A 14,497-nucleotide genomic window follows, 5' to 3' on the forward strand; every position below is an offset into this window, starting at 1 on the left:
TGTCATCACATTTCCCACGCACTCACTTCTGCCTCCCTCTTATAAAGACCCTGTAATTATATCAGGTCTACCGTCTAATCCAAAATAATATCCCTATCTCACATCTCAAGGTACTGAACTTAATCACACCTGCAGAATCCCTTTTGCCATACTCAGGGGACTCACAGACTCAGGGGTTAAGATGTGGACATTTTTGGGGGGAGGCATTCATTATTCAGCTTACTACAGCTTTTTTAGTGTATGCATTTTTAATTTGCATAAGTGGCATTGCCATTTGATTGTGTTTTTACTTTTTTCCAGTCAACTTCGTGTCTAGGATCCATACTTATTGCTATATATAAATCTAGTTCATTGCTTATGACAGTTTTCTACTGGGGCCTACATAGGATTTCATAGGGGGCATCCATCATAGTTTACTTATCCATTCTGCACTTCTACAAGCAATTCTAGAGAATTATCTTCTTACCTGGTCCCCTTTGGATCCATTCAAGAATTTCCCTAGGAAATATACCATAAAGAGAGTGGAATTTTGGAGTCATGAGGCTTATGCACACTTAACTTCACTAAATACTGCCAGATCACTTTTCAGAATGTCTGTATCTGTTTACACTCTCAATATTAATTGAAAGTTTTTATCACCTCTATTCTCTCCAACACTTGATATTATACAACTTTCTAATTTTTACAGTTCTAATGGATAATTGAGTAGACTCTTGGTTCTTTTAAGTTGCATCTCTCTTGTTATTAGGGAGTTTGAGTGTTACTTCACATTCTTGTTAGGCAGTAGAGCTTTGTTCTCTTTGAAGTGCCTACTCATATGCTTTGCATATTTTTTCCAATTGGCTTTCCTGTCTTTAATCTTGTTGATTTATAAGATTTCACTGTACATTCATATATTAACCCCATGTCCACTTTAGACATTGCAAATATTTCCTTTAGGTCTGTAGAGGAAGATCATTGATTTACTAGCTGACAACCTTAATAAACATTTTTTTTTAAATATTTTATTTTTAATATATCTTTATTGATTTCAGAGATAGGAAAGGAGATGGAGAGAGAGAGATGGAAACATCAATGATGAGAGTCATTGATTGGTTGCAGCCCACAACCCGGGCATATGCTCTGACTGGGAATCGAACCCCCGTCTCCTGGATCCTGGGTCGATGCTCAACCACTGAGCCATACCCAGCCGGGCTAAACTCTTTTCTTGGTTTTCCTAGTTTGTCTATTGATGCTGCTGGGTTTTCTATAGAGATAATTGTGTCTTCTGCTAATAAGAATGTTCCCTATATGTTCCCTTTCAGTCTTTACATCTATCTTGTTGGGTTTCTTATTCTTGTTGTTTTTTGTGTGTGTGTTTTTAAGAATATGTTTTTATTGATATTTAGAGAGAGGAAGGGAGAGGGAGAGAGAGAAACATTGATGTGAGAGAGAAACATTGATCGGCTGCCTCCTGCATGCCTCCTACTGAGGATCAAGCTCACAACCTGGGCATGTGCCCTGACCAGGAATCAAACCAGTGACCTCTTGGTGCATAGGACAACACTCAATCCACTGAGCCACACCGGCCGGGCCATTTGAGAGTAAGTTGCCCCACCACACACCCACCCCAATATGTTAGTGTATATTTCCTGCTAACAAGGACATGTTCCTACTTAATCACAATACAACAACCAAAATCAGGACAAGAACATTGATGATGCATTCCTACCATTCCTAAGCCTCAGACCCCATTCAAGTTTCACCAGTTTTCCAAGTGATGCATTTTATAGCAAAAGGATCCAGTCCACAGTAATGTGTTGCATTTACTTATCATGTCTTTTTAGTCTCCTTCAATCTCCAACAATTTTTCGTGATCATGGTATCTCCCCTGCCAGGTAAGTATTCAACAATTTTTCATTCTTGACTTTGATGACCTTGACACTTTTGAGGATTACAGTCCAGTTTTTGTAGAATGTCCCTCAACTTGGGTTTGTCTGAAATTTCCTCAAGGTGTGCATCATCGGCAGGACCGTCACAGAAATGATGCCGTTTTCTGTCTACTGAGTCCTATCAGGAGGTGCCTGTTTCCATCTGTCCTTTTCTTTTACTTGATTAATGTGGTATCTGCCAGGTTTCTGTACTATAAATTACTCTTTCCCTGCTGTATTAATAAGTATTGGGGGAGCTCTGGGGTGGAAAGAACTTTGAGATAATGTAAATACTCCATTCCTCATCACACTTTCACTTTATTTACTTAATTATATCAGTATGGATGCATAAATTCCTATTATATTCAGTGGGTTATTATCCAGTGACTAATATTGTTTATTTTGATACTCAAGTTGTTTGATTTCATCACTGAGAGCCCTTTCAAGTTGTCTTCTGTATCCTTCAGTATGTGGGAGCGCAAAAAAAACTAATACATTTCCTCCCACCTTCGAAATTCTTCTGGCTGTGCTAATAATCAAATTAACAGAGACAGATTTAACAGAAGAAAATAATTTTTTTAATATATTTTTTAATTGATTTTTAGAGAGGAAGAGAGAGGGAAAGAGAGAGAGAGAAATATTGATGTGAGAGCAAAACATGAGCCGGCTGCCTCCTGCACACACCCTGCTGGGGTGGGGATCATGCCCTGACCAGGGATTGAATCGGCAAAATTTCAATGGACTGAGAAAATGCTCCAGAAAATGGTAGTTCTGCATCTTATTTTATACATTACATTAAAAAGAGGGGGCGCGCCTGGCGGGTGTGGCTCAGAGGTTGAGCACTGACCTATGATCCAGGAGATCTCAGTTCCATCAGGGCACATGCCTGGGTTTCAGGCTTGATCCCCAGCAGGGGGCGTGCAGGAGGCAGCAATCAATGACTCATCACTGATGTTTCTATTTCTCTCTCCCTCTCCCTTCCTCTGTCTGAAATCAATAAAAATATTTTTTAAAAAAGAGGAGGCATAAGTGGGTTACATGAAATCCACTGGTGATAGATTAGGGAGGCCAGAGAAAGCAAAGTGAGGAAACCTCTAGGAGTGGATAAAAAGTAAAATGATAGACACATACTTTTCCATAGGTGGGTGCAGGATAGTTAACAGTCAATAATTAACACGATAAAAATATCAATAAGGGGATATGTAGTCTCCACTCTGGTGCCTATGCTTCGAGGGGTCCCAAATGAGCCATACTGGCCAGGGTAAAGGGTTCAGAAAAAAGGAAATTACTTTGACTTTCCAAAGGTATGTTATTGTAGATGTAAAAAGACACAGGCTCAATTAAGGTAAAGACTGACTTTTGTCAGGGAAGATTCTAGCCTAGAATTATGGTGACTACCCACCATAAACTGCTTTTAGTTAAAAAGTTTTAATTTCAGACCATCTTATGTGGTTACTTTAAGTCTCTGAGTTTATAAGGCCACCACACAGGACTCCCCTGAGCTTGTCAGGTTTAGTATGTGGCCCCTTTTCGTCCACAGCATTGTCCTGATATGCCACGGTCCCTGGTCAGGACACATACAAGAGTCAACTAATGAATGCATAAATAAATGGAACAATAAAAAGCGATATTTCTCTCTCTCAAATAAATAAAATAAATAAAATTATATGATTAAAAAATAAATGAAAACCATGTTACCTGTTTTAAAATACACTTCAAAGGCTTTCTATTGTCCTTATAAACATCTTACTTAGGAACTTGCTAAAATAAGGTAGACTCTCTTCTCTTTGCTCCAATTAATGAATTGAGATTAAAAATTTTGCAATAAAAAGGGACAGAGATCAGCCCAAATAATGTTTTTCTATAGTTGTTTTATTTTACAATTAATATACCCAAACATTAAGTAAGCATCAGACACAACTTGCAGTGGTTTCTTAGCCCTCTGCTGGTGAAGTTTATGTTTTCATTTCAAATATTTGAGGCTCCTTTGTGTTAAAAGGAGGAGCAAAAAAGAGAGGTACATTTATGGTCGAGTTCTATGTATGTTTCCTAGAAGAAAGTTGTCAGTATTCCCCTTTTATAATCTTAATAGTGTGGAGGTATTAAGAAGCCAGCATTTTCCATTCTGTAACAGAAATCTTTAAAAGTAGCAAGCATACTAGTCTGGGCAAAAAGTTATAAGAATTTTGTTGCATGTTGCAAAATGTATAAATTATCTCTTGAACTAGACAGACCTTAATCCAGTAAAAATAATGATAATTTATCAATTCCATTTCTTCTCCAGGAAAGGAAATACTGTAACATTGTTTATTCTGAAGAGTCCTTTGCAGTTGCAGTCAGAATCAACCAAAGTTTTTCTAGAGTATTATGCCTTATAAGTGCTGCCTGGTTTCCGCTGCCTCCTCTCCAACCTCATCTCAGACCTCTCTCCTCTCTCACTATACCCTGGTGTTTGTTTTAATTTATCCAAATGAGCACTTGAAGAGCCTTTCAACCTCAGGAATTACACCCATCTTCTGCTTTGGAGAATTTTTATTAAAGTTTGGTTCATTGCCCAGCTGACATGGCTCAGAGTTTGAGCATCAAACTAGGATCCAGGAGATCACTGTTCCATTCCCGGTCAGGGCACATCCCCCAGTTTCGGGCTCGATCCCCAGCAGGGTGCGTGCAGGAGGCAGCTGATCAATGACTCTCTCATCATCGATATTTCTATCTCTCTCTCCCTCTCCCTTCCTCTCTTTGAAATCAATAAAGATCTATTAACAACAACAACAAAAAGTCTGGTTTGTGGCTCCTCTGAATCAGAATCTGCATTTTAATAAGATTCTCACATGATTTGTATACTTGCTAAAGTTTGGGAAGTACTAGTTTACTCTGTTCTCTCCCACTAAAACTCCTGTTGGACAGATTTAGGATTTTCTGCATCTATTATTCATGTTTTCAACTTTTATGCTTTCTCTTTATCCTTTTGTAAATTCTGGAAGAATGCAGCCCTAATTTAGTTTTTAATAAAAACATTCTGGAATTCTTCAAATCATCTCTGTAATGTGTGTCAGGTATATATATACATATATATGTGTGTGTGTGTGTGTGTGTGTGTGTGTATACATATATATAACTTATATGTAATATATAATATATGAATTTTTTGCATGTTATAATCTTTTGATATCTTAAAAAAAGTCTTTCAAACTAAAAAGACTGCCTCTCCAGGGCTAGCTAATTCTAGCTAATTCCAGGGCTCAGCCTGGAGCATTCCTTTGATATGCAAATTAACCAATCTAGAGCCTTTCCTCCTCTATCTGGTCCTTACACCCCAGGAGGCAATATTCCTCTGCCTTAACTGTCCCAGGACCAGATATCAGGCAACTAGGGCCCACTCCTATAGTTTAGGGCCTGCCGAAATGATTTCTTCTAGCCAATCCCAAACTGTTCACTCTGCCCTGCCTTACTTTTCCCTTGGAAACTCCAATAAATGTGGTGGCCTAAGCTCTTCTTTCCCTCCTGTCTTCTGCCACTGGGCCAAAACCCACAGCTTCCCCTGCGACCCTGTGTGGTATCTGATGACCCCTCTCTAGGACCGGTGAATATAATAAACTTTGGTTTCCTATGCTTTTCCTGTGTCTCCTCTTGGAGCTGAATGTGACTGACCATCACATAAGGAACTCAAAGGCTGAATTTTACATTTCAACAATTATAATTTTCATTTCCAAGGTCTCTAATTATTCTTTTTTTGTAACTATCTATTTTTTATGGAGATTAGATTATTTCTTATCTCTCTCACAATGTTAATTATATTCATTTGAAATATTGGTTCTACTCAGTCTTAGCTATAAGCTTTTTTTAGTGTTTTTTCTTTTTCTTTCTTTTTGAAAAACAATATATCTTTATTGATTTCAGAGAGAGGAAAGGAGAGGGAGAGAGAGAGACAGAAACATCAATGATGAGAGAGTCATTGATCGGCTGCCTCCTGCAAGCTCCCGACTGGGGATCGAGCCCGCAACCCGGGCATGTGCCCTGACAGGGAATTGAACTCCGATCGCCTGGATCGTAGGTCGACGCTCAACCACTGAGCCACGCCTGGCTGGGCAGTGTTTTTTCTTTTTTAAATTCAGGTAAAAGTCACATAACATAAAACCAAACATTTTAAAGTGAGCATCTGTGACACTTAGTACACTCACAGTGTTGTATAATCACCACCTCTATCTAGTTCCAAAACATGTTCATCACCTCAAAAGGAAGCCTCATACCCATAAATCAGTCACTCCTCACTCGTCCCTCCCCACACCCCTGGCAACCACCAATCTGCTTTTTGTCTCCCTAGTCCAAATATTTCCTATAAATGGAATCATATATATGTGGCCTCCTGTGTCTGGCTTCTTCCGCCTAGCATAATGTTTTCTAGCATATATAAGTACTTCATTTCTTTTTATAGCTGAATATAGTGTTTATTGTATGGCTATATCACATCTTGTTTATCCATTCATCCTTTAATGGACATTTGCGTTGTTTCCACGCATGTAACCAGTGGGAGCAGAGATGTACAGGGAACAAAGCAGCCTATTGGCCCCAAGAGCTCAGTGTTTGGATATCTGTATGTCTCATAGAAGGAGAGTGTCAATGAATGTGCCAAGGCTGATAAAGTGAGCATCTTCTGTGATAGGAAGTGAGGGAAGAACCGAAAAAAGTACCAGAAGTTGGTACTCAGTTGCTATCAGGCATGGAAGCCACAGAAGAATTGAAGCCATGAGTAAGAAGAAACTATGAGTAAGCACAAACCAAGGTAGAGGGTGAGCTCGTTTGCTCGTTGTGACAGGAGCAGTAGGAGCAGCAGGACCCTGGGTCCGGGAGCAATGTGCTCCTGCTGCTGAGGGCACAGGGGCCTCTCTGAGCCTCTGTGAGGCCTGACAGGCTGCAGAGCCCACTCTTCCTGCGAGGCCAGGTCACACAGGTGTTTCTAGGTTCCCGTGAGGCAACTCCCACTCCACCCCGGACAGCCACAGCTCTTGTCCCCTTACTTCTCTGTGTAACCTCACCATGAACTCTCCTTTGCCTGAGATAGTTGGTTAGATTCTGTTCTTTGCAACCCAGATAACTGAATTCCCTCTTCCACCCACTGCAGGTGGCCCTGCTACAACCATGGGCACGCCCTGGGGCCCAGGATACAGGTGCCCGCCAGTCTGATTCTCTCTAGGAATAGTATGAAATAAATGCGGCCACATCCTTGCTTTTGAGGTGACCTTATAGATGTCCTCAAAATTATCTGCCTTCTCCCAACAAGCAGAGTACAATAAAATCAATGTGGTATAAGCTTTCTTAATTACAGGCAAATCCCAGCCTTGTCTTCTTGTGGTTAACATCTGATCCTCTTGATTAGAATTGGATTCTGAGTTTTCCTAAAGCTCTTCAATCACAGCCAAGTCTGAGGTGGTGTAGGTGGCTGGGCCCTTTCATGACAACTTGATTCTAATTTTCCCCAGCATTTAAACATGTTCAAGTCTGGTGGTTTTCTTCCTTCCTCCCTCCCTTCCTTCCTTCCTTTTTTCTTTTAAAACCAAAATCCAAAACAAACAAAAAAATGAATTGTATATGGGAACTCAGTACATGTGTATATAAATACATTGAAAATAAAAGCTTTACCACACTAACTTTTTCTATTCTTTTCTCTTAAAAAATGTTGATCTTGACACAATAATTTTATAACAATGTTACGTGACTCACAGTTTGAAAATTATTGGCCTAGTCTCTCTTTTCTTCGGGGCTTTCTTTGCTCTGGTTCTTCCCTTTAACAGTCAAACATCTTGAGAGAGTAGCCTGCTCTCCCCATCCCCATCTCTCATTCGCTCTTCAGTTGAGCAGGTTGTGTCTCTGACCCTCCCCTGGCTGGAAGCTGCCCTCCCTGAGGTCTCCACCATCTTCCTTGTCCATAAAACCCAAATGCTCCAACTGTTATCTAACCTGGGCGTCCAGCCGCGCCCTCCTGAGAGCTCGCTCTTGCAATGGCTTCCTGAGGCCACACTCTTCTAATTCCCCCCCTTCTAATTACCTCTGCTGGTTAATTCTCAAGATTATCTTCTAGGAGTCTCCCAAGGCCCTTCTCTTTCCTTACTTTATACACCACTCTTAGGTCGTTTAATTTCTTCCCATGTAATACACCTGAGAGGCCCCATGCTCTTCTCTTCAGTTCAACCTCTTGTATCCAAGGCAAACCACAGGCCACAGAGTCTGATATGAAAGTTGAAATTTTGCTCATTGAAAACTGAAACATGTGAAACTCTAAAGCTTCTGTCTGCTTTTCTGTAGTGATATTTCTCCTCTGAGGTAACAACTGTCACTGAATCAAAGGGAGAGAAGGAAAGTGGTATAAAGAAGGTGAGTCCAGCCCTAGCCAGTTTTGCTCAGTGGTTAGAGCATCAGCCTGCGGACTGAAGGGTCCCAGGTTCGATTATGGCCAAGAGCACGTACCTTGGTTGCAGGCTTGATCTCTGCCCCTGGTGGCGGTGTGTGCAGGAGGCAACCAATCAATGCGTCTCTCTCCCATCGATGTTTCTCTCTCTCTCCCTTCCACTCTCTCTGAAAAAGCAATGGAAAAATATCCTCAAGTGAGGATTTAAAAAAAGAGCATGAGCCCACAGCCATAAAAAATGATGAAATATTGCCATTTGCAACAGGTGGATGGATCTTGAGAGTCTCATATTAAGTGAAATAAGTCAGATGGAAACTGGAAAATGACAAGAACCATATGATTTTACTCATATGTGGAATATTAAACAAAAAGCAACAAATGAACAAACAAACCAACTCTTAGACACAGACAATGATATGGTGGTTACCAGAGGGGGAAGGGAGTGGGGGGAGGAAGAAAAGGGTAAAGAGGGTCAAATTATGGTGATGAAAGGAGACTAGACTTCAGGTGGCAAGCACACAATGGAATATGCAGATGATGTATTATGAAGTTGAAGACCTGAAACTTATATAATGTTATTAACCAATGTTACCCCAATAAATTTAATTAAACAAGCAAAAAAATGACGTGAGAATGTGAGTATATGTGTGCTTGTGTGTGGAGGGTGATGGTGGTGGAGATCCTGAGTAATATTTGCAATGGACACTGTGGTTGGTTCCTAGCATCTATTCCATACCAGACAATTAGCCCAAGCCAATTGGTGCCTTTCTCCAGGCAACTGTTATTGCTCCAGGAGGGGACACACCAACAGCCTTAGCCAGACAGCCTAAAGCAAAGGACTTATATTTCATACCCAGGAGGAGGTTTTTCTCTTTCCTCCACTGGGTGTGAAGAGAGAAGCATCACCCAGTAGCTTCTGGCAGCCATCCTGGGACCATGAGGAGAACCATCTGAGGACAAAGCTCCCCTCTAAGGAGGAAGATTGAGTAGAACCATGGACAGAGCCTGGGTCCTTGATGACATCACTGAGCTGCCCAATCAAGCAACCGCAGAGTTTGTCTACCTCTGGCTTTTGCTACATTAGATATTTCTTTACTTTCTTTTTCTTTTTTAAAAAATGGGGTTATATGCTGCCCTGGCCAGTGTGGCTCCGTGGTTAGAGCTTTGGCCTGTGCACTGAAGGGTCACGGGTTCCATTCCAGTCAAGGGCAGTACCTGGATTGCAGGTCCGATCCTGGGAGCACATGTGGGAAGAAACCAATTGGTGCGTCCCTACCACATGTACATTTCCCTCTCTCTCCCTCTCCTCCTTCCCTCTTTCCCCCCTCCCTTCCACTCTCTCTAAAATCAATGGGAAAAAATATCCTTACTCCTTGGGTGAGAATTAAAATTAATAATAATAATAATAAATACATGGGGTTATATGCTACTTGTAGAAGAAAGCATCAAGGCAGAAAGACACTGATAGATTCAGTATCTCAAATATCCCATCAAACCTGAACTCCAGACCTGTGGCTCCAAGCCCCTGCCAGCCCTTCCTCTTGATTGTCCTCACGCTCAGGAAGGCTAAAACTGACTTTGTCTTGGGCCCTCTCACCCCTTACCCTAATCTTTCCTGTTTCTGTGAAAGGTCCGCCACCATCTGCCTGTTGGTTCAAGCCAAAACCTTGAGCATCTTTGCTATTACCTTTTCCCTCACCTGCCAATCTCATCTCATCACCTGCCCACCACCATCTTTTGCATGTTTCACTGCAACAGCCTCTGGCCTGGTCCTCCATCTCCATCCAATCGTTTCTGCACACTACAGCTAGACTGATTTTTCTAAAATGCAGATCTAAATACTTTATCCTTCCAATTAAATCATTTTCTTTCCCCTTTCCTTAGGATAACTTCCGAATGCCCTAATATGGCATGTAAGGCGCTCCGTGACTGGCCCTCATTTCATCTTTCCAGCCTCAACACCATCCCTTCCTTTCTACCCTTCACTCCAGCATTACAGAACTGTCCTCAATTTCCAAACTTGCTCGCTTACCTCTTGGCTGACTTATCTACCTAGAAAGTCCTCTTCCTCTCCCGGCTTCACCTTATTAACTCCTGTTTGTTCTCCAGCGCTCCTTACCCCAGTCACAGCGCCCGTCACAGGCTGCAGCCTCCTGGGAGGGGACTCTGGCTTATTCCCTGCACCTAGCACCGTAAGTGAGTGGAGAAGATAACTGAAAATCCAGAAGTAGTTGTTTAAATTTTTAAAAAATTTATTTATTGAAAGAAAAACTCCTGGAGAAACAAGATGGCGGAGCAGGTAACAGCTGCGCCCGCCGCCTCCCGCAACCACATCAAAATTACAACTAAAATACAGAACCACCATCACTCAGAGCCTCCTGAGATCTGGCTGCACAGAAGCCCCACAGCCAGGCGACTGAAGGAGCATCGAGACCGGGAGGAGGGGCGCAGACTCGGGAGGATCCGGGCTGAATCACAGAGACCAGGCCGCGGGCCCACACCCGGTGACCCCGCTTAAACCCGGGAGGGAATCTCGGTGGCGGAGTTTTCCCGGAGGAGTGAGGGGTCCCAGCCCCACAGCAGGCCCCCAGCCCAGGGCTCCAGGGCCGGGAAGAGACGTCCCCACAACCTCAGGCTGTGAAACCAGCGGGGACTGTGGCTGAGGGTCTCGGAGGCTGCGGGAGCCCCAGGAGCTCATCTCAAAGGGCCCGGCACGGACTCACTCGGACGCTCCCTCTGAGCCCAGCGCCGGGCAGCAGCCTAAAAGGACCTGGGACACTCGGGGAGGAACTAACCTGCCTGAAATTGGGGCGAGAGGTGGACGGGTGGCTTCCTCCCAGGCAGAAGAGCTGCAGAGGCCATGGCTCCTTTGGCGAGTCCTCCCCGCACACAGCCGGCAGGCAGGCGCCATGTTTGAATCGCCAGCACCTGACTCACACCTTTGGCCCCGCCCCGTGATTCCCGGAGGCCCGGCCCCTCCCCACCTGCAGGCTCATCCAGGGCATTTCCAGGGGCTTTTCTATGCAAGTGGCCTCTTGAGCCTCATGCTTAGGACTTTCCTAAAATCTCTCAAACAAGCAGCAGCGGGCCCCATATGGCTTGATAAGTGGCCCCAGGCCTGGCACTAGCGGCAGCTGCATTGGCTCATAGCTTGGCCTCTCCTGGGCACCTCCAAGCCCAGCACAAGTAGCAGCCACCTACGGTTTGCTGTGTGGCTTGTGCTGGGTGGCCCTGGGCAAGGCAATGGCAGAGGCTGACTTTGCACCTCCCAGGAGGCCCCAGAGACAGTGCACCTGGTGGTCAGACTCGACCACACTGGATTACAACCCTTCCACATCCATGAGTGACACTCAAGGGGCGCACTTGGTGAACACCAAAGCTCCACTGAAGTAAATCCTGCTCCATAGGGGTGTCTCCAGCACAGCAGCTCTTTGGCTGTAGTTGCAGCTGGTCCTCACAGCTGATTGGCCTGGGGGTCAGTTCCTCCCAGGGACGCCAACAGCAACCAAGGCTCAACTACAACAGGACAGTGCACACAGCCCACACAGGGGAGCACCTAGAAGGCCCAGCTCAGGTGACTGGGGAGGCTGAGCCACTGGACCCTACAGGACACCTACTACACAAAGCCACTCTACAAATTCCAGGAGACACAGCAGCTCTACCTAATACACAGAAACAAACACCTGGAAGCAGCCAAAATGTGGAGGCAAAGAAACATGTCACAAAGGAAAGAACAGAAGAAATCTCTAGAAGAGGAACTAAATGAAATAGATCCAAGCAAGCTAACAGATAGAGAGTTCAGAATTTTGTTTATAAGGATGTTTAAGCAGACTATTAGGGAAATAACTGAGAAAATCGATAACATAACAAAGTACCAATTTGAAATGAAGGCTACACAAACTGAAATGAATAATAATTTACATGGAATCAACAATAGAGTAGAGGATGCTGAGAATCAAATCAGCAATTTGGAACATGAGGAAACAAAAAACACCCAACCAGAAGAGCAAAAAGAAAAAAGAATCCAGAAATATGAAGATAGTATAAGGAGCCTCTGGGACAACTTCAAGAGGCCCAACATTTGTATTATTGGGGTGCCAGAAGGGGAAGAAACAGACCAAGAAATTGAAAACCTATTTGAAAAAATGACAGAAAACTTCCCCTACCTGGGGAAGGAAATAGACTTACAAGTCCAGGAAGCATAGAGGGTCCCAAACAAGAGGAACCCGAAGAGGCCCACAGCAAGACATATTATCATTAAAATGCCAAAAGGTTAAAGACAAAGAGAGAATCTTACAAGCAGCAAGAGAAAAGCAGTTGGTTCCCTACAAGGGAGCACCCATACGACTGTCAGCTGATTTCTCAAAAGAAACTGGGCAGGCCAGAAGGGAGTGACAAGAAATATTCAAAGTGATGAAAAACATGGAACTACACCAAGACTGCTCTACCCAGCAAAGCTATCATTTAGAATTGAAGGTCAAATAAAGAGCTTCAAAGATAAGAAAAAGCTAAAGGAGTTCATCACCACCAGACCAGCACTACAGGAAAAGTTGAAGGATCTTCTTTAAGAAGAAGCTAATGAACAAAAGAATCTGACAAACTAAATAGATCCAGAGACACTTACGCATGCAACAGATGATCATATTTCGGAGGAAAGAGGGAAGGGGGATGGAGGGTGGGAAGAGATTAACCAAAAAAGTTATATGCATATATGCATAACCCATGGACACAGTTAATAACAGGGTGAAGGCCTGGGAAGGGGGTGGGAGCGAAGTGGAGGGGGTCAACTGGGGGGGAAAAATGGGACACGTGTAATACTCTCAACAATAAAAATAAATAAAAATAAATAAATAATAAATTATAAATTATTTATTGAATTTGAAAGAGAGAAAGAGAGAAACATCAATTTGTTTTTCCTTTTATTTATGCACTCACTGATTGATTCTAATCAATCGAGCTACCTGGCCAGGGCAACCCAGAAGTAGATTTTAACTTGAAGGCAAGGCTAAGATGGACTGGAGTTGGAAGACAGAATGGAAATAGGCATTTTCTTTTCTTTTTTTTTTCTTCAGTTTTTTTCTTCTTGATTTTAGAGAGAGAGAGAGACATCAATTTGTTTTCCCACTTATCTACGCATTCATTGGTTAATTCTAGTGTGTGCCCTGACTGAGGATCAAACGGCATCGAACCTGCAACCTTGGCATTTTGGGATGATGTTCTAACCAACTGAACTACCTGGCCAGGGCAGAAGTGGACATTTTCAAGTAGGGGGAAGGGTGGTGGTGGCAGAATCTGATTTGCTGGCTAAGTGTCGATTAGGTTTAAGTGGGTGGCAGGGCAAGGCCAGGCAGATAGTGTAACTCAGTCAAGAGAGGATGGTGGCTTGCACTAGGGTGGCAGCAGTGGAATGGGAAGAACCAGACAGACTTGAACGAGTTAAGAAGTAAAATGAACAGAATTGCCTGGGGTGGGGAGGCGAAGAAAAGAAAGAGGTGTAAGATTGAGTTCTAATTTGGGCAACAGAGGTCTAGTGGTGCCTTCTTCTAAGGTGGGGAATCCAAAAGAAAGAACGGGAGGACAGATGGTGGAGAGGGAGATGAGCTCTGCCTGGGATATGTTGAATTTGAGAGGCCTGTGGGACACACAGAGACACCTGGACATTAAGGGCTGCAGAGGGGGAAAAGAAGTTGAGAAGGAATGGACATAGAAGTAGGAGAAAAGCCAGAAGGGTATATAGGAGTCATAGATGCCAAGATAGTGTGGTGAAGAAAAGAAATGACTACAGACAAGGAAAAATACTGCTGAGCCGCCTTCTCAAAGGTACCATCACTTCCACAGACACATATGCACTGGAGAGGTTTCTCTTGACTGCAGTTTTATTTGACTCAAAAGTTGAACTCACACCCTGGCCCACCCCACTGATCATGGAATCATGGCAGGAGCAGACTTGACTTGGGATTCATTGGCCTCTTACCAGGATCAGGAAAAGGGAACATATAGGTCATATCTATATTTCAGGGCAAGGAGAGGCCCAGCTACTGCTGGCTGGGTAGGGTTTGGCTATAGGCCAGGGAAGGGTGGCTGGTACCATCCCCTAGACACATGCAGATGGAGAGGAGACTAATTCAGGACTGGTGTTAGGGTGTGGGCTTTGAGAAGGCCTAGGGCAGGGTTAGGGAGT

This window comes from Miniopterus natalensis, chromosome 2 (assembly GCF_054644295.1).
Source record: "Miniopterus natalensis isolate mMinNat1 chromosome 2, mMinNat1.hap1, whole genome shotgun sequence".
Taxonomy (NCBI): domain Eukaryota; kingdom Metazoa; phylum Chordata; class Mammalia; order Chiroptera; family Miniopteridae; genus Miniopterus; species Miniopterus natalensis.